Here is a 6,637-nt window from a genome sequence, read left to right as displayed (position 1 = left end):
TAGGACTTGTCACATGCACTCGCACACTTTTAGCTAGAGTCACCTTCTCACATTCACTCATTATCCTCACATTCACTCCCTCATCCACACATTTAGCTGGAGTTCATTGTCACGTTCATTCACTCTTCACAAGTTTTAACTAAAGTCTCATTCTCACATTCACTCTGAAACACATTTAACTGGAAAGATTTTCACACATTCACTTAGAAAAGGTGTTCATTTGATCGAAAAAGGTGAGCAATTCAAGTTTTGAGTTCAAGGTTTGTGCTAATTAGTACTAAGTTAAATATCGTTGAAAATAACATGACTTCGTGACACAAGAATACAATTTCGTCAGAAAAATGATCTCCGTTTGTCACGGAGACAATGTGTCACTATCTCCGTGACAATCGGAGACAACGTCTCCGTGACAGTTTCACGGACAATCGAAGACAATGTCTCCGTGACACTGTCACAGAGATGAGAACTTATTCTGTGTTTGTGCACTCTTTTTTTTTCTTTTTTAAACTCACTCCTACTATTAGTATGTTTTAGTATATGTGTAAATAAAAAAAAAATTAATTCTTGAATATTTTTATACTTAATTTTAGATTTGTTTTAGTATACTAGATGTGTAAAAAAAAGTCTTTATTTGCTTAAAAATATTAAATCTTGAATAATTTTACACTTACTTTTAGTATGTTTAGTATATAAGATGTGTAAAAAAAATTATTAGATTTGTTTGAAAATATTAATTCTTATATAATTTATGCAAATGTCTTTAGAATACGTTCTCTCTCCAGACCAATATTTTTCTGCTACCATCATTCAATATCCAAATGGTGAATACCTTATAGATTTTGTAGAATTCATAGATGTAAATCAACAATGTTCTTTGATGTGTAGTAATTTTTATGGATTTATTTATGGAGTTATATGATTTCTAAGAGCAGATTCATCTTTTTGACTCTCTATATTTGGTGTAGTCATTTGATTTGGTAATCAAAATAATAATGAATAGAAAAATAATGGTTGTTCGTCTATCTACGACCAATCTATGGTAGAAGAGAATGTTCCATCGGAACAATTATTTATTTCAATTCAGAGTTCCTCCTCTCAATTTACTATTTGTACTTGCTATTATTTATTTTTTATAAAAAAATGAATATCCTATAATAATTATAATTAAGCATTGTAATTATTTCCAAGCATACGACGAGGACTAGTGTAACTATAAGCGAGTCAATTGACGAAAAATGAATCAACTCAAACTAACCCTATTCTGGTCTGGTCCGGTATGGAATGAACTTATAATCATGGAAAGAAGAACAATTTAATAGTAAGTTGGTACACGAATTTATAATGAAACTTGTACATTGTGGCAAAAAATAATGAATTTTGGGTAAAATTAGATGACCATGTTACTAGGTTTGGCATGCAAAAATTTTGTCTCATTACTAGACTACCTTGCCATAAACCATCCATAGAAATTGATTAAAATAACGATCGTCTTAGAAAATAATACTTCAATATCGTAAAAAGAATTAGCAATAGAATGATTTTTGAAGCTTTCCACATGTGTGAAGATGAAGAAGATAAATTTAAGTTGGGATTAATTATGTTGGTGGAGTGTGTGTTGAAACTGACTGCAAGAAATTGATTACAGAACCCTGGGCATGGTTGAATATCTTGATGAGTTTCTTATGTGTACATGGGGCTGTAAAGCATATTTCGTTTTGTTAAATTCATTGGAAGAGTCACAATTGGAAAGAATACTAAGGATGCAACAGAACCAAGAAATAGAATGTAAGTATGCAGTACAAAGCTATCTACTTTCATTTCTGGTATTTTGTTCCTATTCTAATTATTAACTATACATCGATATTTATCTTTAATTATGTTACAGTATTGAATATATGAAGCATTTCCACAGATTGGACAAAAGTTTGGACGCCACAGATACAAAACAGCGCAGAGTCCACAAATGTACAAGTGCACGCCTAATACAATACTTAAGGAATCGAATGTTAATGAATTTTTGGATACTGAAGAGATATGAATTTTTTTCTTTTCAATGTAGAATGACATTCACATTTAATCATTAAAAAGTTAAATTCAAAAAATTGATTCCGATAGTTTATTATGATTACAGATTGAAGTTATTGCAATGCTGCAACCTATGGAAGAAGAATTACAAACACCGTGGTACACAACTCTTTCACTGCCAGCTGACAATGAACATAACATATTAGATGACATTGTCAATGGAGAATTAGATAATGTAGCACAACAAATATCAGATACGTGTGCAAGAAACAACCAGTCGTGGTACATCGAGAATTTCAACTAGAGTTGGGCCTAGTTATGCTTCTGAAGCCTCGAGATATGTAACTGAAGATTGAATGGAAGAAATGTTGAATATGTACAGGTAGCATACAATATCAGATATGTCCGGTCTATGTGGCAAGTTGAAAGCATAATTTGTTGAAAAATCAAGAGCCCTAAACCATGCGATCCTTGAAAACCAGAAGTAGCTGTTCGAACAACATAACAAATCGTTGCAAGATTACATGGAATTTGGTGTGTATTATTACATGGATAATTCTCTATCAAGTTTGTTTAATTCTCATATTACCCGGGAATCGCAAAAACAAGAAGCTCATTATCGGGCAATTCTCCAAAGGCAAGAAGAGTTATTCCAACAGCAACAAGAGCACATGCAGACTTATGTTGACACCAGTTTATGTTCTGTGAGATCTTACATTGACGAAAATAATGAGAATATGCTAAACAAATTATCTAACTGGGAATCTAACATGGAAGTCAGTATAGGTTCAGTGCAGCAAGATATTCTTCTCCTTGCAAGTTCAAACTCTATTGATCAACCACATGAGACGTTAATGTCTCAACAAATCAAAAGTGTTGAAAGGTGGAGAAGAGAAAGGGAAAAGAAGGGGAAATGAACACGGTCTTCATCATCCACAGGTCGTCCCTTAGAAGACTACGACATGAAAAAGTACAAAAAAATTAGAGATTGGATATCAAAAAATCAATCTGGGTAACAATTTAACTCATTCTCACTAGTCTGAATGTTAAACATTATTATATCGATGTCAAAAATTCTCTGTTGATTTATTTGACAGTAATTTTAATTATTATACATTACATATTTGGACGATAGAAGTGGCAATGTCTATGGAAGAGACATGCTGAGAACTTTAATGAATTCGACGAAAGATCTGAATATTGCGATGAGTGAAGGTTAGCAATTACAATCAATTTGATTTCATAGTTAATATGTCTAATATATGTTACACGTATTTATTTAATTAGTATATTGAGTAAGAGCTGAAGTTATTAATGCGGCATATGAATGAAGGTTGTACTCTCATCAATAAACAATATACAATTTTCAATTTTCAATTTGAAGAGAGTGTTCTCATCAAATGATATGGCAATTGGACTTTCGAATGGAAAATCAGAGAAGTGAATCGAATGGAACTCGCCTACAAGACTACGCCAATAATAGATTGCCTATAGTTGGTCGTCTGTGGATGTGGTGCAAGTATTTATTAATTCCAAGCTCATATCCAAGCAATGAATATTATCTTTTTCTGGTCAATATTCTTGAATGGAAACTCCAAATATACGACTGCAGCAATAATGTTCACACACCCGATGCAATCAAGGCACACGCAGAAGTAACATACAATATGGTTCAAGGATTATTGCAGTGTTCACCCATTTTCACCAGACGAGTTATAAATAAACATAGAAATGAACGAACGAAGTAGGAGATTATACCTTATCTACCATATGCAAATAATGGGTGAACATTTTAACTCTTGTTATTTACTATCGTAGTTAATTTCTCGTATATATTAATTTAGACTAACGAAAAATTATTTTTTGTACAGGCCAAATTGCATAATATTTGTACTCAAATATATAGAATGCTTCATTCTGTGACATCCAATAAAATCAGTTTTATCAGACAGGATGTCACTATATAGATGAAAGATTGATGTAGATCTTTGTCATGACGAATACTTTCTTCGTCCGCGATAGTAAAAAAGTCGTAGTGGTTAGATTTACTTTGATTATGTGACCGTTGATTATATTTCACCATCGGTGTTCATGAACAATTGTTCGTTGCTATATTTATGTGTTTTTTATGCTCGTACTGTTATTTTAAACAAATGTAATGTCAAGTGTCAAGATATACATGCTTGTAATGTTGAGAACTACACGAAAAATGTATGAAATGTCGAGAAATGTCCCATTTCCTATTTCGGTACAAATATTAACGTAGTATCTAATGTAAGTTCAAGTGTCCAACGATCGGATTACGAATGTCGATAACAACTTTCGAAGTGTTGGAACGACATGAAATGTCATGAATTTTCATTTTTCGTTCAACATCTTCATACTTTTTGGACTATACATTTTCCAATAAACACTATTCGAAGTATTCACAATGGAACAAAAATTGGCCAAATGGAGGTTAAGATTGATTGTTAGGACAAGCAGGAGATATTATGGGGACACAGCATGTCAATCAAATGTAAATACCAGCATGTGGAGTTGGTATGAGGACTTTTAATGCAGTAATACACACCTTAGTGTCCACTATAAACTAATGGAATTAGCTTCAATATGCAAGCATGGTTTTTTGAACAAATTATTAACGTGAACAAGTTCTTCTGATGAATATGTCTTCATCAACTGAATTGACTCCACATATTGATGTTGTCATGAATGTATTCTTACCTGGCTCTTCAGCGGCCAACCCCATCATTATCGACTCAAAAGACGACGAAGAAATCAATGTCGTTGTTCCATATATTTTTCAAGCAACGAACCGTTGTCGTAGGGTTTGTCTTCACCCCATTCTGTTCCCTAATCTAATCAAGGAAATTGAGCCGCTGGGAGTTGGAGATGGTGATCATAACATCGATCGTGAGAATGTACCAATGGAGGTCCCATCGAAAGCAGACCAAGCCTTGGTGGACGACAATTTTGAGGCGGTTCTAGTCAGAAATGATGACGTGATAGTGATAAGCTTTGACGACGACGATGATAATGATAGTGTTGTCCTCTTTGTCGATTGTAGAGGACATGTAGAAGGTTCGATCGTATATCTAAAATGTCTAATCATATCCAATGACATATGTATAGGTATATAGATAATGGGTAAATTTTGTGGTGACGACCAATTTGTATGTGCAGTGACCTCAAACATGTACATAGTGATTTTCTACTTTGTTGTGACAACTATTTAGTATGGCAAGTAACCTAAGAAAATGAGTCATGCATGGCTTTCTTTTGTATCCATTACCAAGTTTTGTATACAATAACAAAGAAAATTGCAGTACTAAAGCAGTTATTGACTTTTGTCTTCATGGAATGATATGTTAATAAAATCGAACCCCACCGATGACATTTGAAAACAAAATGATAGAAAGCGTCTAATGCTCAGAAATCTACTGAACACATATATAATACATGTTAGCGAATCATTTCATATACAAAATCAAACCCTACCAATTACATTTGGAAAGAAAATGATAGGAAGCGTGAAATGTACAAAAATCTATTGAACACATGGATAATCCATGTTAGCAAATGATTTCATACACAAAATACACTAGTAATTCAAGTACATGTGTTACTTCTCCGTGTCGAGTTCCTACATGTTTGTCTGTTGTGTCCGAAACCACCACATTGGCCATATTTTTTGGTACTGATAGACCATTCAGTTCTTGACCTTCTATGTCGGGTAGGATGGCGACCTGGTGCTATATGTATATTTGGAGGAAAAATGTTGATGGAACTAATAGCATCGGGAACAACCTAATCTGACTCCATTCTAATAGGGTAAAGAAGTTCGGTGTACGAAACTTGCCAACACTTCGTGGTGCAGTAACAGGAGCACAAGTCATACAGTGATATACCTTTTGAGCACACAGCATAGGACGCATGTGCACATGAAATTTGTCGCATCTAAAACTCTCGGTATGAACATGTCTTACCTACAAAGTCGACAGTACACACTTTTACACCTATGCCAACCTTGAAAATGAGTTCATCCAAATTTCGTACTTCCAAGGTTGCACCGACATCAAAAGATTGTCTCAATTTCCCATCCATTTTTTATGTTAGGGCGGTATGACAATTGGTAGATGCGTTTCTCCGCTCGAAGAACCATTGTTGCATCAATGTCATAGTGTTGGACGAACGAGATTATAGGGAAACCTCGTTGTCGTCTGAGGACGAAATTCAATGACTCTACAATGTTATTAGTCATGACGTTGTACCGATTACCAACAAAATTTGCCCGTGATCAGGTGGATGGACCAGCACGTTCCAAATAAGATGCGACTGCTGGCCGAATGGTTCAAATCTGTCCTATCATTTGCTGGAATTTCGATACGCGATATGCAAGTGCTGTACTTTTGAAAAAGAATATGACTTTTCGACTACTATACCTAACAATGAGATTTTTCTTGATATTCCATATGCAGGCACCGTTGTGCGAAAGCGAGAAAAGCATCGTAACTGCTCGCTTAATGCTGTTTTTCCTGTCAGATAAAAATACTAGCTGATTTGAATCATCAACAATATATTTCAATTTCATGAATAATTAATACCATGATGC

This window comes from Olea europaea, unplaced genomic scaffold, assembly GCF_002742605.1.
Source record: "Olea europaea var. sylvestris unplaced genomic scaffold, O_europaea_v1 scaffold531, whole genome shotgun sequence".
Lineage (NCBI taxonomy): Eukaryota > Viridiplantae > Streptophyta > Magnoliopsida > Lamiales > Oleaceae > Olea > Olea europaea.
The sequence above is the reverse complement of the archived record's forward strand: the minus strand, read 5'-3'. Positions refer to the sequence as shown.